Source organism: Oryzias latipes, chromosome 13 (genome assembly GCF_053564925.1).
Source record: "Oryzias latipes strain Hd-rR chromosome 13, Olatipes_Hd-rR_3.1".
In the NCBI taxonomy this organism is placed as follows: Eukaryota; Metazoa; Chordata; class Actinopteri; order Beloniformes; family Adrianichthyidae; genus Oryzias; species Oryzias latipes.
The window spans coordinates 8,214,766-8,233,164 of NC_136249.1; the positions used below are offsets into that span (position 1 = coordinate 8,214,766).

An 18,399-nucleotide genomic window follows, 5' to 3' on the forward strand; every position below is an offset into this window, starting at 1 on the left:
TTGGTGTCCTCATCAATGGAACTCTGCTCTGCATTTATTCTCTATTAACATCAACTAATAGCTTGCTTCATTTTAACTTATTCAGACAAAACTTACTTTATTTGCTCTCAACATTGTTGTCACACATGCTACAAATTAACCAAAGGCAAATCAATATGTTATCAATCTTTTCATTAAAAACTCCTCCTGATATTTTGTCTGTTTTTTTTCCATAAGCATTGATGGAAGTTGTTTCTAACAAATCTGGTATTCATAAAGTCATTGTTGATTATTGTAAATATGGCTGACATATTTGTGATTACAACACTGAGCGAAGGCTACAAGTTCTTGACTGTTTCACTTAGTCATTAGGAGTTGAAACTGGTTGCCAGAGGTGAAAATTACTCCCATCTTTCATTCAATCAAAGTCTGGATCTCCTATCCAGGCTGCCTTACACCTCATGTGCCAACTTGCCACTTACTCTATATGTTCCTCTGTACTTTGTTCTATTTACAATCAAATCCAAATCTTCTACCAGAGTCATAAAAATGTAAGAATGGACACAAAGAAGGAGATACGTGCTTTGAAATTGCAAAGCAAACAAAGAAGCAGCATTTAATGTGGAGCTGAAACACAGTGGCTATTCATTTCTATCAACATTCAAGGTTTCCTCAATACCGTAGACTGCGGAACATCCTGGTGCTACCACCAGACAAGAGTTCCACGACATTGTAACTGTTGAGTATCATGGGTCCTTACCAAGAAAAAACTTCTCAGTAGTGTAAATTCAGTTAAAAAAGGAAAGGCCGTTTTCACCAATCAATCTTTGCCTTCTGAACAGACAAGCAGTTGGTAAGCACATAGGTCTTCTTTGTATTGCACTCGCCATTGGCGTTTGTAGAGCATGTCAGCATGGCCGAGCGGTCCAAGGCGCTGCGTTCAGGTCGCAGTCTTGTAAGAGGCGTGAGTTCAATTCCCACTTCTAACATTCAGCCAACAGTCAGGCTACTTCTATACTGGCTCTTGGTGTCCTCATCAATGGAACTCTGCTCTGCATTTATTCTCTATTAACATCAACTAATAGCTTGCTTGATTTGAACTTATTCAGACAAAACCTACTTTATTTGCTCTCAACATTGTTGTCACACATGCTACAAATTAACCAAAGGCAAATCAATATGTTATCAATCTTTTCATTAAAAACTCCTCCTGATATTTTGTCTGTTTTTTTTCCATAAGCATTGATGGAAGTTGTTTCTAACAAATCTGGTATTCATAAAGTCATTGTTGATTATTGCAAATATGGCTGACATATTTGTGATTACAACACTGAGCGAAGGCTACAAGTTCTTGACTGTTTCACTTAGTCATTAGGAGTTGAAACTGGTTGCCAGAGGTGAAAATTACTCCCATCTTTCATTCAATCAAAGTCTGGATCTCCTATCCAGGCTGCCTTACACCTCATGTGCCAACTTGCCACTTACTCTATATGTTCCTCTGTACTTTGTTCTATTTACAATCAAATCCAAATCTTCTACCAGAGTCATAAAAATGTAAGAATGGACACAAAGAAGGAGATACGTGCTTTGAAATTGCAAAGCAAACAAAGAAGCAGCATTTAATGTGGAGCTGAAACACAGTGGCTATTCATTTCTATCAACATTCAAGGTTTCCTCAATACCGTAGACTGCGGAACATCCTGGTGCTACCACCAGACAAGAGTTCCACGACATTGTAACTGTTGAGTATCATGGGTCCTTACCAAGAAAAAACTTCTCAGTAGTGTAAATTCAGTTAAAAAAGGAAAGGCCGTTTTCACCAATCAATCTTTGCCTTCTGAACAGACAAGCAGTTGGTAAGCACATAGGTCTTCTTTGTATTGCACTCGCCATTGGCGTTTGTAGAGCATGTCAGCATGGCCGAGCGGTCCAAGGCGCTGCGTTCAGGTTGCAGTCTCGTAAGAGGCGTGGGTTCAAATCCCACTTCTGACATTCAGCCAAAAGTCAGGCTACTTCTATACTGGCTCTTGGTGTCCTCATCAATGGAACTCTGCTCTGCATTTGTTCTCCATTAACATCACCTAAAAGCTTGCTTGATTTGAACTTATTCAGACAAAACTTACTTTATTTGCTCTCAACATTGTTGTCACACATGCTACATATTAACCAAAGGCAAATCAATATGTTATCAATCTATTCATTAAAAACTCCTCCTGATATTTTGTCTGTTTTTTTCCATAAGCATTTATGGAAGTGGTTTTCAACAAATCTGGTATTCATAAAGTCATTGTTGATTATTGCAAATATGGCTGACATATTTGTGATTACAACACTGAGCGAAAGCTACGAGTTCTTGACTGTTTCACTTAGTCATTAGGAGTTGAAACTGGTTACCAGAGGTGACAATTACTCCCATCTTTCATTCAATCAAAGTCTGGATCTCCTATCCAGGCTGCCTTACACCTCATGTGCCAACTTGCCACTTACTCTATATGTTCCTCTGTACTTTGTTCTATTTACAATCAAATCCAAATCTTCTACCAGAGTCATAAAAATGTAAGAATGGACACAAAGAAGGAGTTACGTGCTTTGAAATTGCAAAGCAAACAAAGAAGCAGCAGTTAATGTGGAGCTGAAACACAGTGGCTATTCATTTCTATCAACATTCAAGGTTTCCTCAATACCGTAGACTGCGGAACATCCTGGTGCTACCACCAGACAAGAGTTCCACGACATTGTAACTGTTGAGTATCATGGGTCCTTACCAAGAAAAACTTCTCAGTAGTGTAAATTCAGTTTAAAAAGGAAAGGCCGTTTTCACCAATCATTCTTTGCCTTCTGAGCAGACAAGCAGTTAAGCACATAGGTCTTCTTTGTATTGCACTCGGCATTGGTTTTTGTAGAGGATGTCAGGATGGCCGAGCGGTCCAAGGAGCTGCGTTTAGGTCGCAGTCTCGTAAGAGGCGTGGGTTCAAATCCCACTTCTGACAGTCAGGCTACTTCTATACTGGCTATTGGTGTCCTCATCAATGGAACTCTGCTCTGCATTTGTTCTCTATTAACATCACCTAAAAGCTTGCTTCCTTTTAACTTATTCAGACAAAACTTACTTTATTTGCTCTCAACATTGTTGTCACACATGCTACATATTAACCAAAGGCAAATCAATATGTTATCAATCTATTCATTAAAAACTCCTCCTGATATTTTGTCTGTTTTTTTCCATAAGCATTTATGGAAGTTGTTTTCAACAAATTTGGTATTCATAAATTCATTGTTGATTATTGCAAATATGGCAGACATATTTGTGATTACAACACTGAGCGAATGTCTGTTTCACTTAGTCATTAGGAGTTGAACCTGGTTGCCAGAGGTGACAATTACTCCCATCTTTCATTCAATCAAAGTCTGGATCTCCTATCCAGGCTGCCTTACACCTCATGTGCCAACTTGCCACTTACTCTATATGTTCCTCTGTACTTTGTTTTATTTACAATCAAATCCAAATCTTCTACCACAGTCATAAAAATGTAAGAATGAACACAAAGAAGGAGATACGTGCTTTGAAATTGCAAAGCAAACAAAGAAGCAGCAGTTAATGTGGATCTGAAACACAGTGGCTATTCATTTCTATCAACATTCAAGGTTTCCTCAATACCGTAGACTGCGGAACATCCTGGTGCTACCACCAGACAAGAGTTCCACGACATTGTAACTGTTGAGTATCATGGGTCCTTACCAAGAAAAAACTTCTCAGTAGTGTAAATTCAGTTAAAAAAGGGTTTGGCCGTTTTCACCAATCATTCTTTGCCTTCTGAGCAGACAAGCAGTTGTTAAGCACATAGGTCTTCTTTGTATTGCACTCGGCATTGGTTTTTGTAGAGGATGTCAGGATGGCCGAGCGGTCCAAGGCGCTGTGTTCAGGTCGCAGTCTCGTAAGAGGCGTGGGTTCAAATCCCACTTCTGACATTCAGCCAACAGTCAGGCTACTTCTATACTGGCTCTTGGTGTCCTCATCAATGGAACTCTGCTCTGCATTTATTCTCTATTAACATCAACTAATAGCTTGCTTCATTTTAACTTATTCAGACAAAACTTACTTTATTTGCTCTCAACATTGTTGTCACACATGCTACAAATTAACCAAAGGCAAATCAATATGTTATCAATCTATTCATTAAAAACTCCTCCTGATATTTTGTCTGTTTTTTTCCATAAGCATTGATGGAAGTTGTTTTCAACAAATCTGGTATTCATAAAGTCATTGTTGATTATTGCAAATATGGCTGACAAATTTGTGATTACAACACTGAGCGAAGGCTACGAGTTCTTGACTGTTTCACTTAGTCATTAGGAGTTGAAACTGGTTACCAGAGGTGAAAATTACTCCCATCTTTCATTCAATCAAAGTCTGGATCTCCTATCCAGGCTGCCTTACACCTCATGTGCCAACTTGCCACTTACTCTATATGTTCCTCTGTACTTTGTTCTATTTACAATCAAATCCAAATCTTCTACCAGAGTCATAAAAATGTAAGAATGGACACAAAGAAGGAGATACGTGCTTTGAAATTGCAAAGCAAACAAAGAAGCAGCAGTTAATGTGGAGCTGAAACACAGTGGCTATTCATTTCTATCAACATTCAAGGTTTCCTCAATACCGTAGACTGCGGAACATCCTGGTGCTACCACCAGACAAGAGTTCCACGACATTGTAACTGTTGAGTATCATGGGTCCTTACCAAAAAAAAACTTCTCAGTAGTGTAAATTCAGTTAAAAAAGGAAAGGCCGTTTTCACCAATCAATCTTTGCCTTCTGAACAGACAAGCAGTTGGTAAGCACATAGGTCTTCTTTGTATTGCACTCGCCATTGGCTTTTGTAGAGCATGTCAGGATGGCCGAGCGGTCCAAGGCGCTGCGTTCAGGTCGTAGTCTCGTAAGAGGCGTGGGTTCAAATCCCACTTCTGACATTCAGCCAACAGTCAGGCTACTTCTATACTGGCTATTGGTGTCCTCATCAATGGAACTCTGCTCTGCATTTATTCTCTATTAACATCAACTAATAGCTTGCTTCATTTTAACTTATTCAGACAAAACTTACTTTATTTGCTCTCAACATTGTTGTCACACATGCTACAAATTAACCAAAGGCAAATCAATATGTTATCAATCTATTCATTAAAACCTCCTCCTGATATTTTGTCTGTTTTTTTTCCATAAGCATTGATGGAAGTTGTTTTCAACAAATCTGGTATTCATAAAGTCATTGTTGATTATTGCAAATATGGCTGACATATTTGTGATTACAACACTGAGCGAAGGCTACAAGTTCTTGACTGTTTCACTTAGTCATTAGGAGTTGAAACTGGTTACCAGAGGTGACAATTACTCCCATCTTTCATTCAATCAAAGTCTGGATCTCCTATCCAGGCTGCCTTACACCTCATGTGCCAACTTGCCACTTACTCTATATGTTCCTCTGTACTTTGTTCTATTTACAATCAAATCCAAATCTTCTACCAGAGTCATAAAAATGTAAGAATGGACACAAAGAAGAGAGAAAGGTGCTTTGAAATTGCAAAACAAACAAAGAAGCAGCATTTAATGTGGAGCTGAAACACAGTGGCTATTCATTTCTATCAACATTCAAGGTTTCCTCAATACCTTAGACTGCGGAACATCCTGGTGCTACCACCAGACAAGAGTTCCACGACATTGTAACTGTTGAGTATCATGGGTCCTTACCAAAAAAAAACTTCTCAGTAGTGTAAATTCAGTTAAAAAAGGAAAGGCCGTTTTCACCAATCATTCTTTGCCTTCTGAGCAGACAAGCAGTTGTTAAGCACATAGGTCTTCTTTGTATTGCACTCGGCATTGGTTTTTGTAGAGGATGTCAGGATGGCCGAGCGGTCCAAGGCGCTGCGTTTAGGTCGCAGTCTCGTAAGAGGCGTGGGTTCAAATCCCACTTCTGACAGTCAGGCTACTTCTATACTGGCTATTGGTGTCCTCAACAATGGAACTCTGCTCTGCATTTGTTCTCTATTAACATCACCTAATAGCTTGCTTGATTTGAACTTATTCAGACAAAACTTACTTTATTTCCTCTCAACATTGTTGTCACACATGCTACATATTAACCAAAGGCAAATCAATATGTTATCAATCTATTCATTAAAAACTCCTCCTGATATTTTGTCTGTTTTTTCCATAAGCATTTATGGAAGTTGTTTTCAACAAATCTGGTATTCATAAAGTCATTGTTGATTATTGCAAATATGGCTGACATATTTGTGATTACAACACTGAGCGAAGGCTACGAGTTCTTGACTGTTTCACTTAGTCATTAGGAGTTGAAACTGGTTACCAGAGGTGACAATTACTCCCATCTTTCATTCAATCAAAGTCTGGATCTCCTATCCAGGCTGCCTTACACCTCATGTGCCAACTTGCCACTTACTCTATATGTTCCTCTGTACTTTGTTCTATTTACAATCAAATCCAAATCTTCTACCAGAGTCATAAAAATGTAAGAATGGACACAAAGGAGATACGTGCTTTGAAATTGCAAAGCAAACAAAGAAGCAGCAGTTAATGTGGAGCTGAAACACAGTGGCTATTCATTTCTATCAACATTCAAGGTTTCCTCAATACCGTAGACTGCGGAACATCCTGGTGCTACCACCAGACAAGAGTTCCACGACATTGTAACTGTTGAGTATCATGGGTCCTTACCAAGAAAAAACTTCTCAGTAGTGTAAATTCAGTTAAAAAAGGGTTTGGCCGTTTTCACCAATCATTCTTTGCCTTCTGAGCAGACAGTTGTTAAGCACATAGGTCTTCTTTGTATTGCACTCGGCATTGGTTTTTGTAGAGGATGTCAGGATGGCCGAGCGGTCCAAGGCGCTGCGATCAGGTCGCAGTCTCGTAAGAGGCGTGGGTTCAAATCCCACTTCTGACATTCAGCCAACAGTCAGGCTACTTCTATACTGGCTCTTGGTGTCCTCATCAATGGAACTCTGCTCTGCATTTATTCTCTATTAACATCAACTAATAGCTTGCTTCATTTTAACTTATTCAGACAAAACTTACTTTATTTGCTCTCAACATTGTTGTCACACATGCTACAAATTAACCAAAGGCAAATCAATATGTTATCAATCTATTCATTAAAAACTCCTCCTGATATTTTGTCTGTTTTTTTCCATAAGCATTGATGGAAGTTGTTTTCAACAAATCTGGTAATCATAAAGTCATTGTTGATTATTGCAAATATGGCTGACATATTTGTGATTACAACACTGAGTGAAGGCTACAAGTTCTTGACTGTTTCACTTAGTCATTAGGAGTTGAAACTGGTTACCAGAGGTGACAATTACTCCCATCCTTCATTCAATCAAAGTCTGGATCTCCTATCCAGGCTGCCTTACACCTCATGTGCCAACTTGCCACTTACTCTATATGTTCCTCTGTACTTTGTTCTATTTACAATCAAATCCAAATTTTCTACCAGAGTCATAAAAATGTAAGAATGGACACAAAGAAGAGAGAAAGGTGCTTTGAAATTACAAAGCAAACAAAGAAGCAGCATTTAATGTGGAGCTGAAACACAGTGGCTATTCATTTCTATCAACATTCAAGGTTTCCTCAATACCGTAGACTGCGGAACATCCTGGTGCTACCACCAGACAAGAGTTCCACGACATTGTAACTGTTGAGTATCATGGGTCCTTACCAACACAAACATCTCAGTAGTGTAAATTCAGTTAAAAAAGGAAAGGCCGTTTTCACCAATCATTCTTTGCCTTCTGAACAGACAAGCAGTTGTTAAGCACATAGGTCTTCTTTGTATTGCAATTGCCATTGGTTTTTGTAGAGGATGTCAGGATGGCCGAGCGGTCCAAGGCGCTGCGTTCAGGTCGCAGTCTCGTAAGAGGCGTGGGTTCAAATCCCACTTCTGACAGTCAGGCTACTTCTACACTGGCTATTGGTGTCCTCATCAATGGAACTCTGCTCTGCATTTGTTCTCTATTAACATCACCTAATAGCTTGCTTGATTTGAACTTATTCAGACAAAACTTACTTTATTTGCTCTCAACATTGTTGTCACACATGCTACATATTAACCAAAGGCAAATCAATATGTTATCAATCTATTCATTAAAAACTCCTCCTGATATTTTGTCTGTTTTTTTCCATAAGCATTTATGGAAGTTGTTTTCAACAAATCTGGTATTCATAAAGTCATTGTTGTCTATTGCAGATATGGCTGACATATTTGTGATTACAACACTGAGCGAATGTCTGTTTCACTTAGTCATTAGGAGTTGAAACTGGTTGCCAGAGGTGACAATTACTCCCATCTTTCATTCAATCAAAGTCTGGATCTCCTATCCAGGCTGCCTTACACCTCATGTGCCAACTTGCCACTTACTCTATATGTTCCTCTGTACTTTGTTCTATTTACAATCAAATCCAAATCTTCTACCAGAGTCATAAAAATGTAAGAATGGACACAAAGAAGGAGATACGTGCTTTGAAATTGCAAAGCAAAGAAAGGAGCAACATTTAATGTGGAGCTGAAACACAGTGGCTATTCATTTCTATCAACATTCAAGGTTTCCTCAATACCGTAGACTGCGGAACATCCTGGTGCTACCACCAGACAAGAGTTCCACGACATTGTAACTGTTGAGTATCATGGGTCCTTACCAACACAAACATCTCAGTAGTGTAAATTCAGTTAAAAAAGGAAAGGCCGTTTTCACCAATCATTCTTTGCCTTCTGAACAGACAAGCAGTTGTTAAGCACATAGGTCTTCTTTGTATTGCAATTGCCATTGGTTTTTGTAGAGGATGTCAGGATGGCCGAGCGGTCCAAGGCGCTGCGTTCAGGTCGCAGTCTCGTAAGAGGCGTGGGTTCAAATCCCACTTCTGACAGTCAGGCTACTTCTACACTGGCTATTGGTGTCCTCATCAATGGAACTCTGCTCTGCATTTGTTCTCTATTAACATCACCTAATAGCTTGCTTGATTTGAACTTATTCAGACAAAACTTACTTTATTTGCTCTCAACATTGTTGTCACACATGCTACATATTAACCAAAGGCAAATCAATATGTTATCAATCTATTCATTAAAAACTCCTCCTGATATTTTGTCTGTTTTTTTCCATAAGCATTTATGGAAGTTGTTTTCAACAAATCTGGTATTCATAAAGTCATTGTTGTCTATTGCAGATATGGCTGACATATTTGTGATTACAACACTGAGCGAATGTCTGTTTCACTTAGTCATTAGGAGTTGAAACTGGTTGCCAGAGGTGACAATTACTCCCATCTTTCATTCAATCAAAGTCTGGATCTCCTATCCAGGCTGCCTTACACCTCATGTGCCAACTTGCCACTTACTCTATATGTTCCTCTGTACTTTGTTCTATTTACAATCAAATCCAAATCTTCTACCAGAGTCATAAAAATGTAAGAATGGACACAAAGAAGGAGATACGTGCTTTGAAATTGCAAAGCAAAGAAAGGAGCAACATTTAATGTGGAGCTGAAACACAGTGGCTATTCATTTCTATCAACATTCAAGGTTTCCTCAATACCGTAGACTGCGGAACATCCTGGTGCTACCACCAGACAAGAGTTCCACGACATTGTAACTGTTGAGTATCATGGGTCCTTACCAACACAAACATCTCAGTAGTGTAAATTCAGTTAAAAAAGGAAAGGCCGTTTTCACCAATCATTCTTTGCCTTCTGAACAGACAAGCAGTTGTTAAGCACATAGGTCTTCTTTGTATTGCACTCGGCATTGGTTTTTGTAGAGGATGTCAGGATGGCCGAGCGGTCCAAGGCGCTGCGTTTAGGTCGCAGCCTCGTAAGAGACGTGGGTTCAATTCCCACTTCTAACATTCAGCCAACAGTCAGGCTACTTCTATACTGGCTCTTGGTGTCCTCATCAATGGAACTCTGCTCTGCATTTATTCTCTATTAACATCAACTAATAGCTTGCTTCATTTTAACTTATTCAGACAAAACTTACTTTATTTGCTCTCAACATTGTTGTCACACATGCTACAAATTAACCAAAGGCAAATCAATATGTTATCAATCTATTCATTAAAAACTCCTCCTGATATTTTGTCTGTTTTTTTCCATAAGCATTTATGGAAGTTGTTTTCAACAAATCTGGTATTCATAAAGTCATTGTTGATTATTGCATATATGGCTGACATATTTGTGATTACAACACTGAGCGAAGGCTACGAGTTCTTGACTGTTTCACTTAGTCATTAGGAGTTGAAACTGGTTACCAGAGGTGACAATTACTCCCATCTTTCATTCAATCAAAGTCTGGATCTCCTATCCAGGCTGCCTTACACCTCATGTGCCAACTTGCCACTTACTCTATATGTTCCTCTGTACTTTGTTCTATTTACAATCAAATCCAAATCTTCTACCAGAGTCTTAAAAATGTAAGAATGGACACAAAGAAGGAGATACGTGCTTTGAAATTGCAAAGCAAACAAAGAAGCAGCACTTAATGTGGAGCTGAAACACAGTGGCTATTCATTTCTATCTACATTCAAGGTTTCCTCAATACCGTAGACTGCGGAACATCCTGGTGCTACCACCAGACAAGAGTTCCACGACATTGTAACTGTTGAGTATCATGGGTCCTTACCAAGAAATACTTCTCAGTAGTGTAAATTCAGTTTAAAAAGGAAAGGCCGTTTTCACCAATCATTCTTTGCCTTCTGAGCAGATAAGCAGTTAAGCACATAGGTCTTCTTTGTATTGCACTCGGCATTGGTTTTTGTAGAGGATGTCAGGATGGCCGAGCGGTCCATGGCGCTGCGTTCAGGTCGCAGTCTCGTAAGAGGTGTGGGTTCAAATCCCACTTCTGACATTCAGCCAACAGTCAGGTTACTTCTATACTGGCTTTTGGTGTCTTCATCAATGGAACTCTGTTCTGCATTTGTTTTCTATTAACATCATCTAATAGCTTGCTTCATTTTAACTTATTCAGACAAAACTTACTTTATTTGCTCTCAACATTGTTGTCACACATGCTACATATTAACCAAAGGCAAATCAACATGTTATCAATCTATTCATTAAAAACTCCTCCTGATATTTTGTCTGTTTTTTTCCATAAGCATTTATGGAAGTTGTTTTCAACAAATCTGGTATTCATAAAGTCATTGTTTATTATTGCAAATATGGCTGACATATTTGTGATTACAACACTGAGCGAAGGCTACGAGTTCTTGACTGTTTCACTTAGTCATTAGGAGTTGAAACTGGTTACCAGAGGTGACAATTACTCCCATCTTTCATTCAATCAAAGTCTGGATCTCCTATCCAGGCTGCCTTACACCTCATGTGCCAACTTGCCACTTACTCTATATGTTCCTCTGTACTTTGTTCTATTTACAATCAAATCCAAATCTTCTACCAGAGTCATAAAAATGTAAGAATGGACACAAAGAAGGAGATACGTGCTTTGAAATTGCAAAGCAAACAAAGAAGCAGCAGTTAATGTGGAGCTGAAACACAGTGGCTATTCATTTCTATCAACATTCAAGGTTTCCTCAATACCGTAGACTGCGGAACATCCTGGTGCTACCACCAGACAAGAGTTCCACGACATTGTAACTGTTGAGTATCATGGATCCTTACCAAGAAAAAACTTCTCAGTAGTGTAAATTCAGTTAAAAAGGGTTTGGCCGTTTTCACCAATCATTCTTTGCCTTCTGAGCAGACAAGCAGTTGTTAAGCACATAGGTCTTCTTTGTATTGCACTCGGCATTGGTTTTTGTAGAGGATGTCAGGATGGCCGAGCGGTCCAAGGCGCTGCGTTCAGGTCGCAGTCTCGTAAGAGGCGTGGGTTCAAATCCCACTTCTGACATTCAGCCAACAGTCTCTTCTACTTCTATACTGGCTATTGGTGTCTTCATCAATGGAACTCTGTTCTGCATTTGTTCCCTATTAACATCACCTAATAGCTTGCTTCATTTTAACTTATTCAGACAAAACTTACTTTATTTGCTCTCAACATTGTTGTCACACATGCTACATATTAACCAAAGGCAAATCAATATGTTATCAATCTATTCATTAAAAACTCCTCCTGATATTTTGTCTGTTTTTTTCCATAAGCATTTATGGAAGTTGTTTTCAACAAATCTGGTATTCATAAAGTCATTGTTGTCTATTGCAGATATGGCTGACATATTTGTGATTACAACACTGAGCGAAGGCTACGAGTTCTTGACTGTTTCACTAAGTCATCAAGAGTTGAAACTGGTTGCCAGAGGTGACAATTACTCCCATCTTTCATTCAATCAAAGTCTGGATCTCCTATCCAGGCTGCCTTACACCTCATGTGCCAACTTGCCACTTACTCTATATGTTCCTCTGTACTTTGTTCTATTTACAATCAAATCCAAATCTTCTACCAGAGTCATAAAAATGTAAGAATGGACACAAAGAAGAGAGAAAGGTGCTTTGAAATTGCAAAGCAAACAAAGAAGCAGCATTTAATGTGGAGCTGAAACACAGTGGCTATTCATTTCTATCAACATTCAAGGTTTCCTCAATACCGTAGACTGCGGAACATCCTGGTGCTACCACCAGACAAGAGTTCCACGACATTGTAACTGTTGAGTATCATGGGTCCTTACCAACACAAACATCTCAGTAGTGTAAATTCAGTTAAAAAAGGAAAGGCCGTTTTCACCAATCATTCTTTGCCTTCTGAACAGACAAGCAGTTGTTAAGCACATAGGTCTTCTTTGTATTGCACTCGCCATAGGCTTTTGTAGAGGATGTCAGGATGGCCGAGCGGTCCAAGGCGCTGCGTTCAGGTCGCAGTCTCGTAAGAGGCGTGGGTTCAAATCCCACTTCTGACAGTCAGGCTACTTCTATACTGGCTATTGGTGTCCTCATCAATGGAACTCTGCTCTGCATTTGTTTTCTATTAACATCACCTAATAGCTTGCTTGATTTGAACTTATTCAGACAAAACTTACTTTATTTGCTCTCAACATTGTTGTCACACATGCTACATATTAACCAAAGGCAAATCAATATGTTATCAATCTATTCATTAAAAACTCCTCCTGATATTTTGTCTGTTTTTTTCCATAAGCATTTATGGAAGTTGTTTTCAACAAATCTGGTATTCATAAAGTCATTGTTGTCTATTGCAGATATGGCTGACATATTTGTGATTACAACACTGAGCTAAGGCTACGAGTTCTTGACTGTTTCACTAAGTCATCAAGAGTTGAAACTGGTTGCCAGAGGTGACAATTACTCCCATCTTTCATTCAATCAAAGTCTGGATCTCCTATCCAGGCTGCCTTACACCTCGTGTGCCAACTTGCCACTTACTCTATATGTTCCTCTGTACTTTGTTCTATTTACAATCAAATCCAAATCTTCTACCAGAGTCTTAAAAATGTAAGAATGGACACAAAGAAGGAGATACGTGCTTTGAAATTGCAAAGCAAACAAAGAAGCAGCACTTAATGTGGAGCTGAAACACAGTGGCTATTCATTTCTATCTACATTCAAGGTTTCCTCAATACCGTAGACTGCGGAACATCCTGGTGCTACCACCAGACAAGAGTTCCACGACATTGTAACTGTTGAGTATCATGGGTCCTTACCAAGAAATACTTCTCAGTAGTGTAAATTCAGTTTAAAAAGGAAAGGCCGTTTTCACCAATCATTCTTTGCCTTCTGAACAGACAAGCAGTTGTTAAGCACATAGGTCTTCTTTGTATTGCACTCGCCATAGGCTTTTGTAGAGGATGTCAGGATGGCCGAGCGGTCCAAGGCGCTGCGTTCAGGTCGCAGTCTCGTAAGAGGCGTGGGTTCAAATCCCACTTCTGACATTCAGTTAACAGTCAGGCTACTACTATACTGGCTATTGGTGTCTTCATCAATGGAACTCTGTTCTGCATTTGTTCTCTATTAACATCAACTAATAGCTTTCTTGATTTGAACTTATTCAGACAAAACTTACTTTATTTGCTCTCAACATTGTTGTCACACATGCTACATATTAACCAAAGGCAAATCAACATGTTATCAATCTATTCATTAAAAACTCCTCCTGATATTTTGTCTGTTTTTTTCCATAAGCATTTATGGAAGTTGTTTTCAACAAATCTGGTATTCATAAAGTCATTGTTTATTATTGCAAATATGGCTGACATATTTGTGATTACAACACTGAGCGAAGGCTACGAGTTCTTGACTGTTTCACTTAGTCATTAGGAGTTGAAACTGGTTACCAGAGGTGACAATTACTCCCATCTTTCATTCAATCAAAGTCTGGATCTCCTATCCAGGCTGCCTTACACCTCATGTGCCAACTTGCCACTTACTCTATATGTTCCTCTGTACTTTGTTCTATTTACAATCAAATCCAAATCTTCTACCAGAGTCATAAAAATGTAAGAATGGACACAAAGAAGGAGATACGTGCTTTGAAATTGCAAAGCAAACAAAGAAGCAGCAGTTAATGTGGAGCTGAAACACAGTGGCTATTCATTTCTATCAACATTCAAGGTTTCCTCAATACCGTAGACTGCGGAACATCCTGGTGCTACCACCAGACAAGAGTTCCACGACATTGTAACTGTTGAGTATCATGGGTCCTTACCAAGAAAAAACTTCTCAGTAGTGTAAATTCAGTTAAAAAAGGGTTTGGCCGTTTTCACCAATCAATCTTTGCCTTCTCAACAGACAAGCAGTTGTTAAGCACATAGGTCTTCTTTGTATTGCACTCGGCATTGGTTTTTGTAGAGGATGTCAGGATGGCCGAGCGGTCCAAGGCGCTGCGTTCAGGTCGCAGTCTCGTAAGAGGCGTGGGTTCAAATCCCACTTCTGACATTCAGCCAGCAGTTAGGCCACTTCTATACTGGCTCTTGGTGTCCTCATCAATGGAACTCTGCTCTGCATTTATTCTCTATTAACATCAACTAATAGTTTGCTTCATTTTAACTTATTCAGACAAAACTAACTTTATTTGCTCTCAACATTGTTGTCACACATGCTACAAATTAACCAAAGCCAAATCAATATGTTATCAATCTATTCATTAAAAACTCCTCCTGATATTTTGTCTGTTTTTTTCCATAAGCATTGATGGAAGTTGTTTTCAACAAATCTGGTAATCATAAAGTCATTGTTGATTATTGCAAATATGGCTGACATATTTGTGATTACAACACTGAGTGAAGGCTACAAGTTCTTGACTGTTTCACTTAGTCATTAGGAGTTGAAACTGGTTACCAGAGGTGACAATTACTCCCATCCTTCATTCAATCAAAGTCTGGATCTCCTATCCAGGCTGCCTTACACCTCATGTGCCAACTTGCCACTTACTCTATATGTTCCTCTGTACTTTGTTCTATTTACAATCAAATCCAAATCTTCTACCAGAGTCATAAAAATGTAAGAATGGACACAAAGAAGAGAGAAAGGTGCTTTGAAATTACAAAGCAAACAAAGAAGCAGCATTTAATGTGGAGCTGAAACACAGTGGCTATTCATTTCTATCAACATTCAAGGTTTCCTCAATACCGTAGACTGCGGAACATCCTGGTGCTACCACCAGACAAGAGTTCCACGACATTGTAACTGTTGAGTATCATGGGTCCTTACCAACACAAACATCTCAGTAGTGTAAATTCAGTTAAAAAAGGAAAGGCCGTTTTCACCAATCATTCTTTGCCTTTTGAACAGACAAGCAGTTGTTAAGCACATAGGTCTTCTTTGTATTGCACTCGCCATTGGTTTTTGTAGAGGATGTCAGGATGGCCGAGCGGTCCAAGGCGCTGTGTTCAGGTCGCAGTCTCGTAAGAGGCGTGGGTTCAAATCCCACTTCTGACAGTCAGGCTACTTCTACACTGGCTATTGGTGTCCTCATCAATGGAACTCTGCTCTGCATTTGTTCTCTATTAACATCACCTAATAGCTTGCTTGATTTGAACTTATTCAGACAAAACTTACTTTATTTGCTCTCAACATTGTTGTCACACATGCTACAAATTAACCAAAGGCAAATCAATATGTTATCAATCTATTCATTAAAAACTCCTCCTGATATTTTGTCTGTTTTTTTCCATAAGCATTGATGGAAGTTGTTTTCAACAAATCTGGTAATCATAAAGTCATTGTTGATTATTGCAAATATGGCTGACATATTTGTGATTACAACACTGAGTGAAGGCTACAAGTTCTTGACTGTTTCACTTAGTCATTAGGAGTTGAAACTGGTTACCAGAGGTGACAATTACTCCCATCCTTCATTCAATCAAAGTCTGGATCTCCTATCCAGGCTGCCTTACACCTCATGTGCCAACTTGCCACTTACTCTATATGTTCCTCTGTACTTTGTTCTATTTACAATCAAATCCAAATCTTCTACCAGAGTCATAAAAATGTAAGAATGGACACAAAGAAGGAGATACGTGCTTTGAAATTGCAAAGCAAACAAAGAAGCAACATTTAATGTGGAGCTGAAACACAGTGGCTATTCATTTCTATCAACATTCAAGGTTTCCTCAATACCGTAGACTGCGGAACATCCTGGTGCTACCACCAGACAAGAGTTCCACGACATTGTAACTGTTGAGTATCATGGGTCCTTACCAACACAAACATCTCAGTAGTGTAAATTCAGTTAAAAAAGGAAAGGCCGTTTTCACCAATCATTCTTTGCCTTCTGAACAGACAAGCAGTTGTTAAGCACATAGGTCTTCTTTGTATTGCACTCGGCATTGGTTTTTGTAGAGGATGTCAGGATGGCCGAGCGGTCCAAGGCGCTGCGTTCAGGTCGCAGCCTCGTAAGAGACGTGGGTTCAATTCCCACTTTTGACAGTCAGGCTACTTCTACACTGGCTATTGGTGTCCTCATCAATGGAACTCTGCTTTGCATTTGTTCTCTATTAACATCACCTAATAGCTTGCTTGATTTGAACTTATTCAGACAAAACTTACTTTATTTGCTCCCAACATTGTTGTCACACATGCTACATATTAACCAAAGGCAAATCAATATGTTATCAATCTATTCATTAAAAACTCCTCCTGATATTTTGTCTGTTTTTTTCCATAAGCATTTATGGAAGTTGTTTTCAACAAATCTGGTATCATAAAGTCATTGTTGTCTATTGCAGATATGGTTGACATATTTGTGATTACAACACTGAGCGAAGGCTACAAGTTATTGACTGTTTCACTTAGTCATTAGGAGTTGAAACTGGTTACCAGAGGTGACAATTACTCCCATCTTTCATTCAATCAAAGTCTGGATCTCCTATCCAGGCTGCCTTACACCTCATGTGCCAACTTGCCACTTACTCTATATGTTCCTCTGTACTTTGTTCTATTTACAATCAAATCCAAATCTTCTACCAGAGTCATAAAAATGTAAGAATGGACACAAAGAAGGAGATACGTGCTTTGAAATTGCAAAGCAAACAAAGAAGCAGCAGTTAATGTGGAGCTGAAACACAGTGGCTATTCATTTCTATCAACATTCAAGGTTTCCTCAATACCGTAGACTGCGGAACATCCTGGTGCTACCACCAGACAAGAGTTCCACGACATTGTAACTGTTGAGTATCATGGGTCCTTACCAAGAAAAAACTTCTCAGTAGTGTAAATTCAGTTAAAAAAGGGTTTGGCCGTTTTCACCAATCATTCTTTGCCTTCTGAGCAGACAAGCAGTTGTTAAGCACATAGGTCTTCTTTGTATTGCACTCGGCATTGGTTTTTGTAGAGGATGTCAGGATGGCCGAGCGGTCCAAGGCGCTGCGTTCAGGTCGCAGTCTCGTAAGAGGCGTGGGTTCAAATCCCACTTCTGACATTCAGCCAACAGTCAGGCTACTTCTATACTGGCTCTTGGTGTCCTCATCAATGGAACTCTGCTCTGCATTTATTCTCTATTAACATCAACTAATAGCTTGCTTCATTTTAACTTATTCAGACAAAACTTACTTTATTTGCTCTCAACATTGTTGTCACACATGCTACAAATTAACCAAAGGCAAATCAATATGTTATCAATCTATTCATTAAAAACTCCTCCTGATATTTTGTCTGTTTTTTTCCATAAGCATTGATGGAAGTTGTTTTCAACAAATCTGGTATTCATAAAGTCATTGTTTATTATTGCAGATATGGCTGACATATTTGTGATTACAACACTGAGCGAATGTCTGTTTCACTTAGTCATTAGGAGTTGAAACTGGTTGCCAGAGGTGACAATTACTCCCATCTTTCATTCAATCAAAGTCTGGATCTCCTATCCAGGCTGCCTTACACCTCATGTGCCAACTTGCCACTTACTCTATATGTTCCTCTGTACTTTGTTCTATTTACAATCAAATCCA

General features: G+C 39.1%; 17 non-coding genes across 17 annotated transcripts; all 17 read left to right on the plus strand.

The window, feature by feature from the left end:
* Positions 1–1,889: 1,889 nt before the first annotated feature.
* Positions 1,890–1,971, plus strand: trnal-cag (transfer RNA leucine (anticodon CAG)). Its single transcript has one exon. It is a non-coding gene; the product is annotated as a tRNA-Leu (tRNA).
* Positions 1,972–2,887: 916 nt separating this feature from the next.
* trnal-uag (transfer RNA leucine (anticodon UAG)) lies at positions 2,888–2,969 on the plus strand. Its single transcript has one exon. It is a non-coding gene; the product is annotated as a tRNA-Leu (tRNA).
* Positions 2,970–3,866: 897 nt separating this feature from the next.
* trnal-cag (transfer RNA leucine (anticodon CAG)) lies at positions 3,867–3,948 on the plus strand. The gene has a single exon. It is a non-coding gene; the product is annotated as a tRNA-Leu (tRNA).
* A 920-nt stretch (positions 3,949–4,868) lies between these two features.
* trnal-cag (transfer RNA leucine (anticodon CAG)) lies at positions 4,869–4,950 on the plus strand. Its single transcript has one exon. It is a non-coding gene; the product is annotated as a tRNA-Leu (tRNA).
* Positions 4,951–5,872: 922 nt separating this feature from the next.
* On the plus strand, positions 5,873–5,954 carry trnal-uag (transfer RNA leucine (anticodon UAG)). The gene has a single exon. It is a non-coding gene; the product is annotated as a tRNA-Leu (tRNA).
* Positions 5,955–6,856: 902 nt separating this feature from the next.
* trnal-cag (transfer RNA leucine (anticodon CAG)) lies at positions 6,857–6,938 on the plus strand. Its single transcript has one exon. It is a non-coding gene; the product is annotated as a tRNA-Leu (tRNA).
* A 920-nt stretch (positions 6,939–7,858) lies between these two features.
* Positions 7,859–7,940, plus strand: trnal-cag (transfer RNA leucine (anticodon CAG)). The gene has a single exon. It is a non-coding gene; the product is annotated as a tRNA-Leu (tRNA).
* Positions 7,941–8,835: 895 nt separating this feature from the next.
* Positions 8,836–8,917, plus strand: trnal-cag (transfer RNA leucine (anticodon CAG)). The gene has a single exon. It is a non-coding gene; the product is annotated as a tRNA-Leu (tRNA).
* Positions 8,918–9,812: 895 nt separating this feature from the next.
* trnal-uag (transfer RNA leucine (anticodon UAG)) lies at positions 9,813–9,894 on the plus strand. The gene has a single exon. It is a non-coding gene; the product is annotated as a tRNA-Leu (tRNA).
* A 916-nt stretch (positions 9,895–10,810) lies between these two features.
* Positions 10,811–10,892, plus strand: trnal-cag (transfer RNA leucine (anticodon CAG)). Its single transcript has one exon. It is a non-coding gene; the product is annotated as a tRNA-Leu (tRNA).
* A 920-nt stretch (positions 10,893–11,812) lies between these two features.
* On the plus strand, positions 11,813–11,894 carry trnal-cag (transfer RNA leucine (anticodon CAG)). The gene has a single exon. It is a non-coding gene; the product is annotated as a tRNA-Leu (tRNA).
* Positions 11,895–12,815: 921 nt separating this feature from the next.
* Positions 12,816–12,897, plus strand: trnal-cag (transfer RNA leucine (anticodon CAG)). The gene has a single exon. It is a non-coding gene; the product is annotated as a tRNA-Leu (tRNA).
* Positions 12,898–13,805: 908 nt separating this feature from the next.
* On the plus strand, positions 13,806–13,887 carry trnal-cag (transfer RNA leucine (anticodon CAG)). Its single transcript has one exon. It is a non-coding gene; the product is annotated as a tRNA-Leu (tRNA).
* Positions 13,888–14,808: 921 nt separating this feature from the next.
* Positions 14,809–14,890, plus strand: trnal-cag (transfer RNA leucine (anticodon CAG)). The gene has a single exon. It is a non-coding gene; the product is annotated as a tRNA-Leu (tRNA).
* A 920-nt stretch (positions 14,891–15,810) lies between these two features.
* Positions 15,811–15,892, plus strand: trnal-cag (transfer RNA leucine (anticodon CAG)). The gene has a single exon. It is a non-coding gene; the product is annotated as a tRNA-Leu (tRNA).
* Positions 15,893–16,800: 908 nt separating this feature from the next.
* On the plus strand, positions 16,801–16,882 carry trnal-cag (transfer RNA leucine (anticodon CAG)). The gene has a single exon. It is a non-coding gene; the product is annotated as a tRNA-Leu (tRNA).
* A 909-nt stretch (positions 16,883–17,791) lies between these two features.
* Positions 17,792–17,873, plus strand: trnal-cag (transfer RNA leucine (anticodon CAG)). The gene has a single exon. It is a non-coding gene; the product is annotated as a tRNA-Leu (tRNA).
* The last annotated feature ends 526 nt before the right edge of the window (positions 17,874–18,399 follow it).